We start from the raw sequence: 19,973 nt of genomic DNA on the forward strand, positions 1-19,973 counted from the left end.
TATTACGTCATTCTTGATAATTTGAGTTCATGCTTCATGATTCACATATTGTTAAGAATGAGGTATTTTAAATCCATCAACCTATTCGTTGGAATTATCTTGGGTTATATTTCACCTAAAGCCTTCCCTAAGGATTGTTGTTATATGGTGCTCATAAATGACCCAAGTTCTTCATTTATCCTCCCGATGAAATAGTTTCTCGTCTCCTTGTCCTATAAATCCAATCAAATCTTCTCCGTGCGTGGCAGAATTTTCACCTCATAGTTTTGAGATGTATTCCATAAGACCATATCAAGATTATTCTTTTCGTTGTTGGTTTTTCCAGCAACTCCGTTCTAGCATTTTTTGTAAGCGTGCTCTCTCAAGATCGTGTTTCCCTTCGTTCATTCCATTCCATTCTTACTTTTGTTCCGGAGGCATTGTGATGTTTCTCTCTTCAACTCATCTTCTTGTTTTGTCAGGATCGTGTTATTTTCTTGGTTTATCCATTTAACCGGAGTGTAGTGTCCTTTGCTCAAATTCTTTCATCTTATCAACCTGCATATCACTTTTCAACCGTAGTGCTACCCGAATCGGTTCTTTCTTTTCCTCTGTCTTAACGGAGTGTTTTCAACCTCGTTCATATCCGTTGTTTTCTTTCCTTAAATTTTGTTCAACCTTTCAAGGTTCGTGGTTCCACTCGTTTGTCAAAGAAGCAACTTAGCTTTACCTATCCTATTCCTCTTCCGTTTTCCCTCCGGTGCCATCCTAGATCTTGGGACGAGATCCTCTCATAGTGGTGGAGTGTTGTGACGCGCCGAGTCCGATGCGCCAGGTATCTCCCAGTTGTTCGCCGTAGTTACCATATCATTCGCTTGCGTGTTGCATCTCGTCATGTCATCATGTGCATTGCATCATCATGTTTTCAAAACTTGCATCTGTTCGGTTTCCCCCAGTTCCGTCCATTGTCCGTTCTGAGCCCAGACACACTTGCACGCGCCTGCGGCACATCCGAAATATTATTTTATAAGTGGCCGGAAAATGTTCTAAGAATGGGATGAAAGTTGGCATGCGGTGTTGTTAGGTTGTAGGTAGGCCGCCTGCCAAGTTTCATCGCAATCGGAGTTCGTTTGATAGCCCAACCGTTAAACTACAGCGACAATTTAGCTGGTCTTTTCGTCAGACGTTTTCGGTCTCCGGAAATCGTGTCGGGCTGCTTCTCCCCCCTCTTCTCTCAGACCAACCCGCTCTACACAATCCACCTAGGCCCATGCCTACCGCTCTTTTCTTAGTGCATCGACCCCTCGCCCCGCTGTCCGAAACTGTCCCGGACCCGACCCGAGCAGTCGTGACCGATGGGTCCGGAACATCCCCTAACGTCTACAAAACATCTCCGTTTTGTTAATTAGGCTCCCTAACTATTTTATTCGTGACCGTCCGACTTGTCTCCGGCCCCTGCTTGCCGGACCACCCCCGCCTCCAGCGCCGGTGATCGCCAGACCACCAGGACCGGCCTTCTCCCTGTCCTTCTTCCCTTCCTTCTCCTACCATTCTTTCTCTCTCTCAAATCCCTCTCTCGTGTCTGTCTCTTCTCGCAGGGAAGCCCGGAGGATTTGCGCTCGTCCCCACCGGCAAGCTCGCAGCCGCCATGGATCTTCACCTCCGCGACCTCCCCGCTTCATCTTTTCACCGGAGTCCTGCCGAGTCCGTCGCCCTGCCGCCAAGTCCCAGCGCGCACTGCCGAAGGAACTCCACCTCCTCGCCAAATCCAGCGACTACCCCCTCGCCCGTGACCACGACCATCGCCGGCAACCAGCAGCTCGCCGGAGCCAGCAGGACTCCTCCCCGCCACCCAAGTACCTTGCCGGAGGTCGCCTGCATCGCTCGCCGACTCTCCTGCTTTGCCACTTCTCTGAACTTGCCGCGCTCTGTTTCTCTGTCGAACGAGATAGGCAGCGCTAGATGGGCCTCGCGCCGGCCCAGCGCGCCTAAGCCGGCCTGCCCGCTAGGCCGCTGCCAACCTCCCTCACTAACCGGGCCGAGCCCATGGTGAGGCCACACCGCCGACGCCCCTCTTTTTTTCCCCTGCTGTTGGGCTGCACAGATTCGGCCCGTTTCTATTTTTTTCCCTGTCCAACGAATTTTGCTATTTTCCCAGAGAGTGCTAGTTTTGCAGAATGGCCCCTAAACTTCATGCATTTAATATCTTCACAACCGTGCATCGGATCTAAATAATTTATATATGTAACTTGACTAGAATTTCATCTAGTTTCACAATATCCAACTTTCATGCATGTTTAAAATGTTTAAACTGATGTTTGCTTTAATTTGCTCCTATGCCATGCTAAAATGGTTTATTTTCATAACTAAAAAACCGTAGCTTGGTTTCTAATAAACTTTATAGAATTTTGCCTAGTTTAACATGGTGGCATCACTTTGCATGTTTAACAACTATAAAATTTGATTTAGGGCAGAACAGCACCAAACCTAATATATGCATATGGGGATTTATCGGAATTGTTGTCCATTGCTTCCGGCCTCATATAAACTTGACTAGATAGGTAGTTTTACTTTGCTTCACCCTCTTGCCATGCTAACAACATTTAATCTTGTTGGGTACATAAACGAGATCTAACTAAGTAACTCGAATGTGGTGTTCCGTCAATATGCATCCCGTTGCATATTGAGCTCCACTTAATTTGTAGGATTGCTTGTGCATTTTGCCATGCCATGTATCATTAAACTGGGCATGCATCATACTTGTTGTGCATCATGCCATGATCGTGTGATAGTTGTTTACTATGTTGTGTGCTTCTTTCCGGTGTGGCTTCTTCGGGTTGGTTCCGATAACATCGCGTTTGTGAGGACCCGTTCGACTACGTCTATTTGTCTTCTTCATGGAATCATTCTTCTTCCTTGCGGGATTTCAGGCAAGATGACCATACCCTCGAAATCACTTCTATCTTTGCTTGCTAGTTGCTCGCTCTTTTGCTATGCCTATGCTGCGATACCTACCACTTGCTTATCATGCCTCCCATATTGTTGAACCAAGCCTCTAACCCGCCTTGTCCTAGCACAACGTTGTTTGGCTATGTTACTGCTTTGCTCAGCCCCTTTTGTAGCGTTGTTAGTTGCAGGTGAAGATTGAAGTTTGTTCCTTGTTGGAACATGGAGATGTTGTTCCTTGTTGGAACATGTTTACTTGTTGGGATATCACAATATCTATTATTTAATTAATGCATCTATATACTTGGTAAAGGGTGGAAGGCTCGGCCTTATGCCTGGTGTTTTGTTCCACTCTGGCCGCCCTAGTTTCTGTCATATCGGTGTTATATTCCCGGATTTTGCGTTCCTTACGCAGTTGGGTTATAATGGGAACCCCTTGACAGTTCGCCTTGAATAAAACTCCTCCAGCAAGGCCCAACATTGGTTTTACCATTTGCCACCTAGCCTTTTTCTTTCCCTTGGGTCGGCCAGCCCAAGGGTCATCTTATTTTAACCGCCCCCCGGGCCAGTGCTTCTTTAAGTGTTGGTCCAACCCAGAGCATCGTGCGGGGCCGTCCCTTGGCAACTTGGGTTACGTTGGCTCCCGTACACTTAGCTTCTCCAGTGTGCCCTGAGAACGAGATGTGTGAAGCTCCTATCGGGATTTGTCGGCACAGCGGGTGGTCTTGCTGGACTTGTTTTACCATTGTCGAGGATGTCTTGTAACCGGGATTCCGAGCCTGATCGGGTCTTCCCGCTAGAAGGAATATCCTTCGTTGACCGTGAGAGCTTGTGATGGGATAAGTTGGGACACCCCTGCAGGGTTATGAACTTTCGAAAGCCGTGCCCGCGGTTATGGGCAGATGGGAATTTGTTAATGTCCGGTTGTAGAAAACCTAAAGTTGACCTTAATTAAAATCCATCGACCGCGTGTGTAACCGTGATGGTCTCTTCTCGGCGGAGTCCGGGAAGTGAACACGGTGTTGGAGTTATGCTTGACGTAGGTTGCTCTATGATCACTTCTTGATCATAGTTCCTCGATCATGCTTTGCCCTCTCTTCTCGCTCTCTTTTGCATATATGTTAGCCACCGAATATGCTAGTCGCTTGCTGCAGCTCCACCTCATACCTTTTACCCTCCCTATAAGCTTAAATAGTCTTGATCACGAGGGTGTGAAATTGCTGAGTCCCCGTGACTCACAGATACTTCCAAAACCATCTTGCAGGTGCCGATGAGACCGTGCAGATGACGCAACCAAGCTCAAGGAGGAGCTCGATGGAGATCTTGTCCTTTATGTTGTTTCGTTTCCAGTTGATCAGTAGTGGAGCCCAGGGGGGTCGATCGGGGATCTGTGTAGCATTTGGGGTAGTCTTCTTTTATTTTTGTTCTGTAGTCGGACCTTGATTGTATCTGGATGATGTAATGTTTTATTCATGTAATTGTGTGAAGTGGCGATTGTAAGCCAACTATGTATCTCTTTCCCTTATGTATTACATGGGTTGTGTGAAGATTACCTCACTTGCGACATTGCTTTCAATGCGGTTATGCCTCTAAGTCGTGCTTCGACACGTGGGAGATATAGCTGCATCGATGGCGTTACACGATGCTCCCATCGGAATAGGACATGTTATGAACGAATCCTTTGATGAACCCATTCATCCTCTTGAACAGCATCATGCTCTAAAGGAATGCGGCCCGAGGTCGATGATGTCGTCCAGGATGCGGACACACAAATGCACCATGACGTCAAAGAACGCGGGCGGGAAGTACATCTCAAGCTCACATAGTATTACAACGATCTCTTCCCGTAGCCTTCGGAGCTTCTTCACACTGATGGACTTTCGAGAGATAACCTCGAAGAAGTTGCAGAGACCAGTAAGCGTGTCACGGACGTGCTTTTCTATTATCCATCTAATGGCAACTGGGAGTATCGGTGTCATCATCACGTGACAGTCATGAGACTTCGTCCTGCTGAACCTTTTCTTCTTGGTGTCTAGAAATCTGCTTATCTTCCCACAATAATCGGAACTGACTTTGATTCCCATAAGGTACTTGCTGAATTGATCGATCTTCTTCGCACTTAAGGTGAAGCAAGAAGGGGGGCAATAATTCTTCTCCTTCTTGTTGACTTTTCTGCCCCTTTCCCCCTCCTTCGCCTCTGTCTCCGTCTCCTCCATCAACTTTTTATGGTGGAGATCTTTCTTGATCTTCAAATCTTCCAAGTCTTTCCATGACTTCGGCCCGTCCTTGGTCTTCTCCGGCATGTTCATCTGTGTGCCATGCAAGCTCTTGAGGACATTCTTCGTGATATGCGTTTGATCAAGGCAATGAGGCATGTCGTGATTGAGACAGTACTCCATGCCCCAGAAAATAGACCTTGTTTTCCATACCTTCAACAAAGGCTCCGACCCTTTTTCATCTATCCCGGCGTGGGGCAATATTCCCAGTTTTTCAACAGCTCATTGATTTCAGCTCCGCTCCTCTTACAGGGAGGTCCTCGCTGCTCAGCCAACCCATTGAATAGATCTCCACGCTTTCTCCATGGGTCATCCTTATCGAGCCATCTACGATGCCCCATGTACACATTTTCCCAGACCCGCCATCTTTTGTTAGCGTAAGCTGCTGAGACGTTGTATCATCCATGCACCTCATGCATCCGTAGTATCCATGGCACACATGGCCTGAGGTGTACCGTAACCGAGATAGTCGTGCACTGTCATCATCATAATGTGTCCATGCCATGTCCCATGTCTCGTGTAGAAATACAATCCTTTGTTGGCATCCCATGTCCATGTCGTTGTTTTCCATAACATGTCTAGCTCCTCCTCCAGAAGCCCCATATACATGTTAATATTATTTCTCGGTTGTTTCGACCCTTGAATCAGCATGCTCATGTGTATGTACTTTGTCTTCATACACTTCCATGGGGGGAGGTTGTACATCCATACAAAGACGGGCCATGTAATGTGGTTGGTGATCTGGTTTCCAAAGTATTCATGCCATCGGTACTCGCACCAAGCACGATGTTCCTTGGATCTTCTACAGAAAATCCATATATGTCGTCGAATGCTCTCCACTTGCTAGCATCTGTGAGGTATCTCAGCTTCAGATCATCTCCATCATCGGGCTTATTCCTCTCCGCATGCCAGCACATGAGCTTTGCTTCCTTAGGACCTATGAAATATCGCTTCAGACTAGGAGTGATCGGAAAGTACCATACAACTTTCTGAGGAGCTTTCTTTCCTGCCTTCTTGTATCGAGAAGCATTGCAAACTATATTGCTGGTTTTTACGTGTGCTCCCCCGATAAATGATGTAATTGTTGATGCATGTGTGGTACCTAATGTGCGGCAAATCAAAAGGGAAACGATTTTCTTGGCCTCCTCGACACTAGTAGAACACATGTTCCCCACGGGAAGAACTTTATTATGTAGATATACTTCAAAGGCTCATCGAGGCTTTTGTCTGTCCATTTGTTTTTAGCCTTCAGCTTTGCTAGTTTGATTGTGAAAATCAAGCGGGTCGCCTCAGGATCCCAACCATCATACAATGGAGTCTTCGAGTGTAGATTTCAAGTTGCATCAGCTTGGCCTCCTCTCTAGAACTAGGTCTCTCGCTAGTCGTACTCTTGCGAAGGAGGTCTCGAACATGAGGGTCCTGCACGACTGCACTTAGTAGCGTCGAAGACTATGGTGTGATCGCCGCCTCTTCTCCGCCATGTCCGAACTCTTCTTCGCCGTGTCCGGAATTTTTTCCGCAACCGTCATGTCCGGATTCTTCCCCGCCGCCATGTCCAGTGCCATCGTCTTTGTTTTGATTGGTCATCTCTTCATCTAGCCCCATGTCGTTATTCCCTGCCATGTGGACGTCCTCATCATTATCTGCACTTATCTACCGAGTTTAGCCATCAATGAAAGCATTCATTAGTAGGTGTGCCTTCAAACTTCCACGATCAAAAGGGTCCAAAAGGACTCCTTCTTTGCATCTTGTACACGGACATCTAATCCTAGTCCGGTTATTTGCATACATGTCCATCACCACGGATTACAAGTATCGCTCCACCTTCCATCCACTCACCTTCATTACTGACTGCACGGTATAACAAGCAAAAGGGTTATAAACAAAATTCGTGCATGCATCAATCAAAGTCACATAAAAATTTGGCATGACCTTGCGTAAAAATAGGACATTTCGATTTGCTTTAAATTCACCGAAATAAATTGACATCTCGGCAATACATAAGAACTCGAGGGCATGTCACTCACACAAATCTCACCATATTCCAAACACACATATTCCCATTCTTGAAATGCACAACTTTTTACTCACCTATCTCCCGAGAGAGACCGAGCACAGTTAGATGAGAGGCCTTAATTTCACTACCTATGGCTAAATAGCTAGCTAGATCTAGTTGTTGGGGAGGAGAGATGACTCTAGCTAACTAATGGAGAGGGAGAGAGATGAGCTAGCTAGATCTATATATGTGGTATGGAGGGAGAGCCAAATAAATGAACTAGCTAGATAGTGGTGAGAAGGCCATTTATCGAGGAGAGTTATGGTGGAGGGGGGCATTAATGGGGAGAGAAGAGAGGTAGGAGGAAGAGATAAGAAGGGAAACAATGTTGGACAACTAACTTATAGAGGGGAGAGGGGAAAGTAGGGCGAGAGAGGGCAAAAGGGGGAGGGGGTGAAAAGGTGGCACCAGCCACAACTAGCAGTAGCACTGTTTCCCAGAAAGCGCTGCTGCTATGGTATTTAGTAGTAGCGCTTTCCAGGAAAAGAGCTACTATTAAGTGGGGCCCATTAGCAGTAGTGGTGCTGTCAAATAAAGCGCTACTGCTAAAATCTTAGTAGTAGCATTGTATTTTGCACAGCACTACTATGACAGCTAGCTTCGGTGGGAGCGTTGGATCCCACTTAGTAGTAGCGCCTTTCCGTTTCCAGCGCTACTGCTAAAGCATTACTTGTAATGCTGCTCCGGACCAATGCTATTGCTAATTAGTAGCAACACTTGCTTTTTTCCAGCGCTACTACTCTTGCCCTACCTATAAGCATTTCCCTAGTAGTGTAAAACTATATGTATATGACATTTTGTTTGCTTCTATATTTCTAGTCATGGCAATAAGTGTTCATAAAGTACCATGTTCCTCACATGTTCAAGGTGAACCCATGAGGTTTCGAAATGCACAATCATTTTGTTCATTTCCCATGTGAAGTATATTATTTACACATTGTAGTGCGTATGGCCGGTTGTAACAGCATACTCCGAGCTTATACCACGAGCATGCATGCGGAAAGGTGCCTCCATAGGTGAATGTTCACAAAAGTATGTGCATTTGACATTTTATGTTTGATTATGTACTAGTGATCTACAAATGTTCATGTGTTGGGATGTTCATTGCATATGACTGCTGCATGATGTTGCTAATGTGACACTACAATCAGAGACCATTCAACGAAACTGTGTGCGATGCATTAGTCGCAAATGGTGTTGTAAGAAAACCATCAAAAATGATACAAATTGCTTGCGATGGCGGAGATATCAAACATGATTCAGATTAGAGTTGTGTGTGCGATACATGGAAAACATTTCATCCATACGAACTATTTGCGATAACCATAACAACAAAATTGGTCAACCAGATGAAGTGTGTGCGATATACGGCATACACTTCACTTGGATGAACTGTTTGTGATTAGGCAACACAACAGAAATGGTCAACCACATCATGGTGTGTGCGATAGATGGCATGCACTTCACTCGAATGAACTATTTATTAGGAGCCAAGACAACAAAAATGGTTAGCCAGATAAAGGTGTTTGCAATAGACGGCTTACACCTCACTCGGATGAACTATTTGTGATGGGAAAAATAATAGAAACGAGGTAATTTAACAAGATGTGTGTGATACGTGGCAAACAGGTCAATAATCAGAAATGTGTGGAAAGACAGATAACAACGCAAATGATTCCTGCTAACAGGCCATGTGTGTTGTGAGCCCACGCTTGCTGGTATACAATTGTCAGTGATTAATGAAATCAGCACCGACGAGCACTACACCACAACACCAAATTGGGGGCAATTAACTGCCGGGAAAAATACAAGAATGAGGACAAACCATCAGCCGGGGATTTTGTTATTGCCGGTAGAAGTGCATAACGGCGGAGAAACTGCCTGTATAAGTTAATGAGCAAGGGCATGCGCACTGCCAGTAATAATATCCACATCTTTGGTCAAAAAAACTGCCGGGAGAACTGAACTACGGCCCACTATCTATCGGGCCTACATGTGGCGCGAGCCCAAAATAATATTTGGTCCAAATGCGTGCTGGCGCGGGAGAGCGTGCGACATTTCCACTCAAAATAATTACAGCCACCTGTAATGCCCCGGACACACCCGCCAGTGGTTGTTACTCCTGGCGGGATCTAGACTGGCCCCACAGATCAATACTAGTCTTTTCTGCGCACTTTTTCCTCACTCATGCGCACCCGGGAGCAACTTCCCGGCCGGTCACCCATCCTAACACTACTCCAAGCTGAGCATGCTTAGCTTTGGAGTTCTATACGAATGGGCTCCCGGAAAAGAAGGAATTCCTTATTGATATGAGTAGTCTATTATCCCTAATAAGCCAGGCCATCACATCACCGCTCAAAAAAAAGAAGATTTACAGCCACCACACAACTTGTTCTCCACCCAAATCAAACCCTCCCTAGACCTCCTCCTCAACCGCCGCCGCCGTCCCCTGACCACGCCCTCCACCACCACCCCTTTGGTTGACCTGTGCGACCCCATCGGGATATATGGCGGCGGGGCTTGGATCTCGGCGTCGCCTCCCCCGATACGCCTGCGACGTCGTCGTCGCCTCCCTCCCTTTGAGACCACCACCAGAACTGGTCGACGATGGCAGTCGCGTCCATCTCTTCTTTACGGTCCATCACGCTAATGAGCATAGGTGGACTACCCACCACGGCTTCCTCCCCACCAACGGCGAGCGTGGTGTCCCATCTCTACTATGCTGGTACAATACTTTCCTCATATCCATCTTGGTGGAAACCCGATGTAGGCGAGATCTTCCTTACCAAGGTTGTTAATCTTTTCTTCTCTGCTCGATGAGAACTCATGGTGCGCGTTGTCCAGTTGTCCGTATGAAGGCAGATTTCCCCTTCCACCGAGTTACTACTGAGCGTGTTCCTTGTTTTTTTTCCTTTTCCTACCAAATTGATGCAGGTGCTATTAGTGAAAGGACTGGAGACTGGTTCTTGCGGTGGTTGGTTTGTTTGAGGAATTCCTAGTGCTTGTGATTTGTAAAGGGTTTCAGCCAGGTTAGTGTATATTTCATTTTGTTATCTTAATATGCAAGTATATGTGCCCACTTCATTTGCTTGTATCCATCCTTTTTAGTACATGGATCGGTCTTTATTTATTCAGGTTCAGACATTGCGCAACTGAAGACTGCGTATACTAGTCGAAGGCACGAGCTATGCACGTGTTCTTCACTCACTCATCTGTTTATTTGAGCAACATTTATTTTCAGATGGGAGTAGTATGTATGCCATTGAGTGTTTAATCCCGTCCAAAGGATTGGCAAGTTGCTGCTTCGAAACTTGGTAGATACAAACGATTAGTGCTCTATACAAGCTAGTTGTTTACGGAGTAGAAGGAAGGTTACTCTAGTCATTGTTGTTTCCCGATCATAGCCACAAAATATCTTGAATAGCATAATTTCACCAGTGGGCCCATTTGGAGCTGTCAGGATTCCAGAAAGGTCCTGTTGTTGTTTTGGCGCTTGCCCGTACATAGCGAATCTAAGAAATGTCAACCATTAGATCTCTTGGGCAAGGTACTAATGAACGGTGGATATATTCATTTTATGGAACAAATCAATGACTTGTATTTGCTCTCGAGTCTGCGCGGACTGCTAATCCAAATTCAAAAACTTGTTTACTATAGTAGTAGGGAAATGTAGCGCTCTATAAAGTTTTTGGTGCCTCCATCTGAAAGAGATAAATTTATAGACATGAGTGTGGATTTGATATTAAAAATTTCTCTACAAAAGTACCTACTTTCCTGCCCTGATTTACCATCTAGCTAATTGTTTCATAGGAGTTCAATAATGAGGTAACATTTTCTCTCTCAAAGTTGTGCTTGAATGTACCAATGAAGAAGCTCTTCACAACTCTAATTCTTGGTGCCAATGGGAATTCTTCCATTTACAATGATTAAGTTCTCTTTGTGCTAATTCTTGATGTTAAAAGAAAACAAACTTTAACTAATGAACATGTAGTTGGAATGAACAAGTACCCTTGTTTATCTCCATTGATTGATTGATGTGAGATCATTTAGTTCACTCATCATCATGCACGTATACTTGTACATGTAAGAAAAGCAATCAGATAGAGAATCTCTTTCTGCCTCTTCTCTGTTTGCTACAAATATAGACTGAAAGTGGAGTACTGCTTCTAGAGTTTAAAGATTTGAGCTTGCAAAAGTGTTTGTTCTCTGATATGAAGTTTATTATTTATGTTATGTGAAAGTTATTGTCTGAATGTGATATACCCATATATTATATAAAGAACAAGTTCATATAGGTACCAAAAATTATGCTTAAAATTTCATGCCATCTAATAGATAATAGTTTTTGTATACTTTTCAACTTCGCAAGCATTGCAGTAACTTTATTGCCACAAGAAATTACATATTTTGAGAAGCTTCTACAAGATCTTGATATCATTTGTGTTCTATACCTTTATCCTGTGCTTGAGAAGGTGCTTCCCTAAATTGCACAACTCCGAAAATTTGTACGTGATTTGATTTTCTTCTAGTGGTCACACTTACATCCTTCAAGGATCATCCTTATTAGTTATTATAGTAAATTTGTCGATTTAGCGTTGTAATTGCTATTTGCACTATTAGGAGTATCTCCTGGAAAAAAAATCTTCTACAGACCAACGCGACTAATGTATGTGTGTTGTGTTAGATATAGATTTGGTTATGAGTTACTGCTTTTGTGGTGATGGGGAAATTAATCATTCGAGGATCTTAACATTGTAGTATTTTGTGCAAATTTGTGAAGTTCAACGTCTTAGTGTCATGGCTCAAGACTAAATTTTCTTGAGTTATCACATCAAAACATGAAATGTGAAAATCAAACTGCTTTTGCTTACTTGATTCTTTTGAGCGTGCATATGAAACAATGGTTATCTATGTTGCTTGCCTATGCTATCAGCTACTATGATCTATCTTTCATACGTATATACACATTATGCTTGGACATGTGTTGTTTGTGCGAAAGGAAACATCTACTCCCTCAGTTCCTCAATATAAGTCTTTTTAGTGGTTTCAAATGGACTACCACATATGGATGTATATAGACATATTTTAGAGTGTATATTCACTCATTTTGCTCCGTATGTAGTCACTTGTTGAAATCACTAGAAAGACCTATATTTAGGAACGGAGGGAGTAGTATTTTGTAATTCTTGAACTAAGGGTAGTCACTTATTAAATATTTCTCCATTTAATTGAGTAAGAACAGTTCTTCAGAAAATATTATCGTTTTCATCTTCAGACATCTTGATAGGAAGCACCAGGGAATGTTTGCAGTTTCAATTTATATTGTACGTAAAGGATTGTAGATATGCTCTCGGCCAGTGAAAACTTCTAAATGATTTATGCACTATGGCAGTGCCGCGGTGGATACTTCTAAATGACTGCACACATGTTTTATTAAGTCTTATCAGTATAGGGAGTTCAATAATCTTTTGGTGCTAAACAAGTGGATGGTACAACTAAATACTACTTCCTCCGTCCCATAATGTAGGACATTTTTTGACACTATATGTGTTACATTATGGGATAGAGGGAGTAAATCAGTAAAACACTGTAGGAGTTTTACAAGCAAGCTTTGGGTAAAAATATTTTTGTATTTTGTTGTTTATTCCCATTGGTCGATCGATATGAGATCATCGAGTCAACTGTCATCATGCACATATATTGTTACATGGAAGAAAAATAACTAGCTAGAGAACTTATTTATGTCTCCTTTCATTTTGCTGCTAAGACAGACTGAAAGTGGAGTACTCTTCTAGAGTTTAATTGTTATTACATGCTGCTTTTATAAGGTTGGGGTCTTCAATCTAGTTTTTACTTGATAAGTTACCTTTTCTTAAGAATAACATGAAGCATGGATTCTTATATGTTCCATGTATAATGTCAGGGCAAGTAATTATCAGCTGAGCAAAGGCTACAACATGCTAGGAGGAGAAGTTTGAATGGAGGCAGAGAGTACACTTGGTAAGTCATATATCCAACCTGAACTTATTTACTCATTTATTATTTTTGTTCTAGTCTGAGTCCAAAAATATGGTTTGACAAACGGGGGTGACATTCTGTACACACGTGCGCATCTACCATTCATGCTTGTGAAAGCATATAAAAAATTGAATATGGCCAAATTTGGGTTCCAAGTTTTGCCATGCTATCATGACATTGTATTAGTTTGCCCCCTTCAACATGTAAAACTATGAACCTGACCATATTTTATTTGGAACATTTAGATGATGTGTCAGAAGAAAAACAAAAGTCAACAATGAGAAAGAAAACAAACGGCAATCTACTTACATCTGACGTGTAAATTCTAATGTGCCAAAAATTTCTCTTTTCAGGAAATAGAATGGAAAAAGGAAGACGAGACTGAAGCACAAGAGCGAGAGGCTAGCGGAAGTTAAAGCAATAAACTATAAGCATTTTGAATGATTAGGGCCTCGCGTTGTTGGGAACATTACAGCCATGGGGAAAGCTATTTTTTGTTGCTACTTTAGCATAGAAGCAACTATATGCTCATTTTGCCCATGCGTCGCATCCAAAACATATGCAATTTTCCGTTTGTTGCACAACACCCTTATATATGGGCGTTTCTAGAAACCTATGTATTTGGTTGTTAATTTTATTGAATGAAGTTAAGTTTTACTATGAGGCCCATATGTGAATTATGAAATTGTGTCATTTGTTTTGAGTGCCTGGACAAAATGAATGCATATTAAATTAGCGATTTGTGGCCCAAATCAATTTGCTTTTGCTAGTGAAATCAACGTGATGGCATACTAACTGCCGGGTAAACAAACTTGTGCCGGCAGTTACATTGTCGGTAACTGTAGTTTATATGCGATGGCCAATGTGCCGGGAGAAAATAAACTGCCGGCAAATAAATGTGTGGGGGCAGTAAAACTGCCGGGAGAAGTTTATCTACCGGGAGAAGTAATTCCCGACAGCCGTTCTCGTGGCAGTTCTATCTGCCGGGAGAATTTCTCTCCCAGCAGTTTATCTGCCCCCTTAAGTGGTTTTTCCTTGCAATTACATGACATTTCATTGGTGTTGTGGTGTAGTGGAGTTGCCTAGTATAGTTTGTGCGCGATGTGATTTCTTCTGTCCGCACAACATCTACGCTCTGTCTATAGAAGAACAACATATATACTTATAAGAACATGGTTGCATAACCGAATTAAACATTCAATTACATAAGTGACTACACACATAACATTTGCACACACCAAAGTAAACAATTACATGCATACTATACAAGGAGAAATATCATCTAATAATCTACTTCTTGTTGTGATGACGCGTGTCGTTGCTCTTCTTCTGGTTGGATCCCTGGCCATTTTAGGGAAGGAGGCACTCCCTCATGTCAATAATCCACCTATACATCTCGTAGCTCATGTATGCCTCCTTAGCCGCGTACACGACATGAGCTTTGTCGACTTTCTCCATCCAAGCCGAATGCCTGGCAAGCTTGCCGTTGTTGCAAGAATCCTTCATATCTCTGTAGTAGGCGTCGGTGATGGCCTCGGTGAGGCGAACCGGTGAGTCCCTCTCATGCATATTACTGCCCCAAATCTTGTCTTGGCCATGGATGTCGACAAGATTCTGGCAGGCGATGCCCGAATTCTCGAGCACCTTTACATCGTTGGTGATATCCACCGCAGTGAACATGTAGTGGGTGATGTTGACAAACCTGGCGAAACGTCGCAAGGACTTGTGCCCAGGTAGTAGTGGTAGACAAGGATGTGATTGCCAACACACATCAGGGTGATGACAAACTTGTGACGAGACTTGACATGAGCATGGGTGTACTTGAGGTCGAACCTGACCACCTTTTTACTTCTCCTTAGCAAGCAACAACTTCATAATGTGGATGGAGTGCTCCACCGAAACCAGGTTGTTGGTGTACACCACCGAAAGCTCCATGAACCTTCTGTGGGTGTCCACCACGTCATGCATGGTGAACAGCTACTCGTCATCGATAGCACCTCGGAGCGCTATTGGAGCCGCGCGTGATACACTCTAAGAATCTTTAGTGGTGGTTATGCTTACTATACTGGGGCGCGATCGAAAGGTCGAGGAGACACAAGCGTTAAACGGCCGCAGTAATAAATGGGGGCCGGCCTGCCTGTAATCATCACATCTGGTCACCGTGTTCCAAGTGGAGGATCTAGTGCATGCTTCAGCACCCCACACGCGTTTCGTTTGACCACGCGTGGGCTTGAAGATGAACTAAATGTATCGTTGGTGAGCCTATTCCCACACAAATGTGCAGGTTACCGCGCGCAACCGCGCAAGCTTCCCGCCCGACTAGTTTGGCCATGCATCGACTAGAAGATGGGAAAATCATGGGTGTATATTGGCAAAGAGCTTTGCAAAAATGAAATTTGTGGAATGGCTTAGAGCAACGCACATGTTCGACAATAAGTTTCCCCATTGGTGATGAGGTCAAAGTTATACAGAAGGGTAATGATGGACACTCGAGTGCGATAATTCTGCGCTCTACACGGCACACAATTGAGGTAACCAACTATGTGCAGTAGTGTCGAAGATCACTGTCGAGTCCGCTGTATAGATTGTTTGGGAAGAGATCGACAAGGGAAACACGTTTGAGAATGGTAAATCAAATCTATGTCCATTCCATATTAAGGTCAAAATAGTACTACCAATATACGAGTCTCATACGACGCCATTTCAATTATTGTACCATCCCAAAATATTACAAGTTTCAAATTCTAGAGTTACACTGGTACACCGACGTCCTAAACAAACGGTTTTAAACCCCTTTCCATAACGGCATTTGGAACCGTCACCAAGTGAGTGTGTGGGATAGGGTGTCCTTCCCACACGACCCAGAAATCATCGGGGATAGGCCCTCTTGGGACCCAGGCTAGGGCCGTGTGCGATTAGGCGAGGCATCGAAACCCAATCATTTTCATAGGTATGTACATCCCACACGGTGAATCCTAGAGATCATTTTCGTAGGTATGTACATGCCACATGGTTAATCCCAAAAATCATTTCCGTAGGTATGTACATCCCACACGGTAGATCCCAAAAATCATTTCCGTAGGTATGTACATCCCACACGATGAATCCCAGAAGTCATTTCCGTAGATATGTACATCCCACATGGTGAATCCCAGAAAATCATTTCTGTAGGTATGTACATCCCACACAGTTCTTTGTGTGGAAACGTTTGTGCAAGGTGGCCTAACACAAACAGTTCGCTGCCAGAAGCCATGTGTGATTGTTAGTTGATCGAACACGGCTACTTTCTAGAAACCATGCGGGTTGTTTGAGTTCATTGCCCACGGTGCTGTCTGAGTAACTGTTTGCAATAAAAAACCCCAATAAGCAGGGTAATTAGCCTATTATTGATAATCCATGTACTAATCAAACTGATATTTCTTATAAAACACGCCAGATATTTCATATCCATATAAAAGCAACCAGGATTTGATAATCGAATTACATCAGATAGCTTCGGCACTCAATTACGCCATTACACAACAGCACCAAGTTTCACATGCAGCATCAAAAACCTTTGGAAAGTAGCATCATACATGGTAAATAGACAGATGAATCTCATTTGGGAAACTGCAGAAGCGGAAGGCAAATATTGAGCCTTTAGTGATGTTGAATGTCCTTGCAACATTAGGCCAGTGGCTATGGATAATTTCCCGCCAAACCTTCGTCCTCTTCAGCAAGACTTTAATATTGTATAGTGGATGTTGAATGAATACCTTCCTCGCCTCTTGACCATGTAGGTGGTTTGAGATGTAATCATCGGCGAACTGCTTTGAAAAGTACCGAAAACAAAGCTATGCATAAATCACTGTTGTAAATTTTGATATGGTGGAATAGGTAAAAATAAGGTACAAGAGTTGGTACCATCCTATTGTTGACTGATGTCTTCTTCATTGTGCAAACAAAGATCTTGCTGTTATTCGTCGCAAGTTTCTTCATCCTAACAATCTTTCTGAGTTTCTTGACTTGACTGATATTCATGGACATCTCATTTCCCCATATGCAAAATGGGTCGAACAGTGGGTCTAAGCCTCTGACAGCAGGACCTACATGTGCAAGAACAAATTGTAAGAAACCTAAATATTAGAATGATTCCTGCAACTGCACAATAATGTGCTATTAGCCAAAGGACCCTGCTTGAACAAATCTCGATGGTAAACCGCAGTGTCTCCCATTGTTTCCCTTCAACACACATAAGGAAGATCTTGATCAGGTTAACCGAGAGTTGCCATACTATCAGTAGAATATGTATTGAGTACAGCCAAATTCGATTGGTGTCACATGCATAACAATAAAAAATTGTACCCACAGAAACTGAAAATCAAATTGCAGAACTGAACCAGATAGTTAAATGGACAGCAGACCAAATGAACCAAAATAGTTAACTGAGCACGACATTGCAGAATAGAAACATGTACTAGAAGATAAGATAGTTAACAAAACAAAGAATGCTTGAGAACAGTACTACGAAATGTACCAATTGTTGGACCAAAGTGTTAACTGAACATTACATTTCAGAGGACCAAACTATTAACTGAACATTAGATTGCATATTAACATCACAGAGGACAAATCACTAGAAGGCACTGGCGGTGGCCTCAAGAAAACATCCCAAACTGTATTTTAAAGTAGACAACTACGCTGCGGTGTCGGCGGTGGCCTCGAAGATGAGGTGCTCCTCCAAGATCTGGCGGTCGACACGCATGTCAGCCATAGCGACCTTGTTCGCGCGTGCGGCCGCATGCTACTCAACTCCATGTTATACTGCATGTAAAATGGCTGTGAGCAGCGCTTAATTGGAGGAGGGGGGTAGTGATTTCGGTGGAAGGTGTCACTCCCTCAGTCGGGGCATGTGGGACGAGAAAGGAGGAGGATGGTGTGGGTGGGTGTGGATTACCTGACCATATAGACGAGGCCGCGCAGCAAGAAGAAGGGTCGGCAACGAGGAGGCCGCGAAGCAAGAAGAAGGGTCGCCGGCAAGGAGGCGGCGCTACAAGAAGAAGGGTAGCCGGCGAGGAGGAGGCGCTGCAAGAAGAAGGGTCGCCGCGCGAGGAGGCGGCGCTGCAAGAAGAAGGGTAGCCGGCGAGGAGGCAGCACTGCAAGAAGAAGGGTCGCCGGCGAGGAGGCTGAGCTGCTAGTAAGCAGCAGTGAAGGTTTGAACTTGGAAAGCAAGGAGGAACAATGGAAATGTGGCTTTTGGTAGGAGGGAGGGGGCAGGGAGATAGATATTTCCGCGGTGGAAAAAAATTCGCTCGGTGCCGCGAGAAACTGGCGCGCAAGTGTGGTTCAAGCGGCGGCGGTGGACTGTAGACAACGAAGCTTCCTGCGTAAGCCAGACAAGACGGCGCGCCAAGATATTTTATATCGCATCCCACACGTTTCTTTCCAGTAAACTGTTTGTGGTATACCTGATTTTTTCATTGTGTTTTGAAAGACAAAATCGTGTTACGGAGGGAAAGGATGGTGTTTGAATTGCTAGAACATTTACGTACAGTGAACATGCAACTAGTACATGAGTGTCATGTTTAAATATGGAATTATTCCGGGTTCGTTTGGCATTTTTATGCATTAATTGAATTTCTAGGCATTTAATGTGCATAATTCATATTTGAACTACAAGCACATGCTCCAATGCACCAAAGTTTGTTGAAAATCACATGTGTGTCTTTGGGTGAATTTATATGTCCCATGCAAGAAATGGGAATAAAATTCAAACATCTGGGTGTCGTGGCTCGGCCGGAATGATTGAGAACTTGGTTTTTTAATTACTGTAAATCCAAAACACGGCTAAAAATCATGAAACTTGGCATGGTGTCATGACATGGCACCAACATGCAATAGTAATTTTTTTGGCTGAATTGGGACAAGCTTTGGTGTAAGCTTCTTGCAAATCGGAGCATACCTCAAGAAGGCTCCTGGTTCCGAGAGGGAACGTCTCACCTCCGTGTGCGAAACGACATACGTACACTGCCTTCTCCCGCCTTAATATTTTTACACAGGCAGATTAGACCAAATAGAAATATCGTGCTAAATTTTGGAATTATTATGTGTTTGTTTGGCCTTCTTTATACATTAATTGAGTTTCTGCGCATTTAATGTGTATAATGCAAATTTGAACTACAAGCACATGTTCCAGTGCACCAAAGTTGTTTGAAAAATCAAATGTGTGTCCTTGGGTGAATTTCTAGGTCCCATGCAAGAGATGGGAGTGAAATTCAAACATCCGGGCGTCATGGATCGGCCCGAAAGATTGAGAAGCTTGGTTTTTTAATTCCTGTAATTCCAAAACACGCCTGAAAATCATGAAACTTGGCATGGTCTCATGACATGGCACCGACATGCTGCAGTAATTTTTTTGGCAAAATTGGGACAAGCTTTGGTGTAGGCTTCTTGCAACCCGGAGCTTCCCTCAAGAAGGTTTGTGGTTCCGAGAGGAAACATGTCACCTCCTTGTGCGAAACGACATATGTACACGGCCTTCTCCCACCTTAATTTTTTTACACAGCCAGATTAGACCAAATAGAAGTACCGTTCTAAATTTTGGAATTATTTCGAGTTCATTTGGCTTTCTTAATACATTAATTGAGTTTTCGGGCATTTAATGTCCATAATTCAAATTTGAACTACAAGCACAGGCTCTAGTGCACCAAAGTTGTCTG

General features: G+C 43.8%; 1 long non-coding RNA gene across 1 annotated transcript; it reads left to right on the forward strand.

The window, feature by feature from the left end:
- The first annotated feature begins 9,609 nt into the window (after window positions 1-9,609).
- LOC123086029 (uncharacterized) lies at window positions 9,610-13,935 on the forward strand. The gene is made up of 3 exons (XR_006440293.1): window positions 9,610-10,286; window positions 13,181-13,257; window positions 13,629-13,935. It is a non-coding gene; the product is annotated as an uncharacterized lncRNA (long non-coding RNA).
- Window positions 13,936-19,973: the final 6,038 nt, after the last annotated feature.

The sequence above is a fragment of the Triticum aestivum genome, chromosome 4A (genome assembly GCF_018294505.1).
Source record: "Triticum aestivum cultivar Chinese Spring chromosome 4A, IWGSC CS RefSeq v2.1, whole genome shotgun sequence".
NCBI classification, from domain to species: domain Eukaryota; kingdom Viridiplantae; phylum Streptophyta; class Magnoliopsida; order Poales; family Poaceae; genus Triticum; species Triticum aestivum.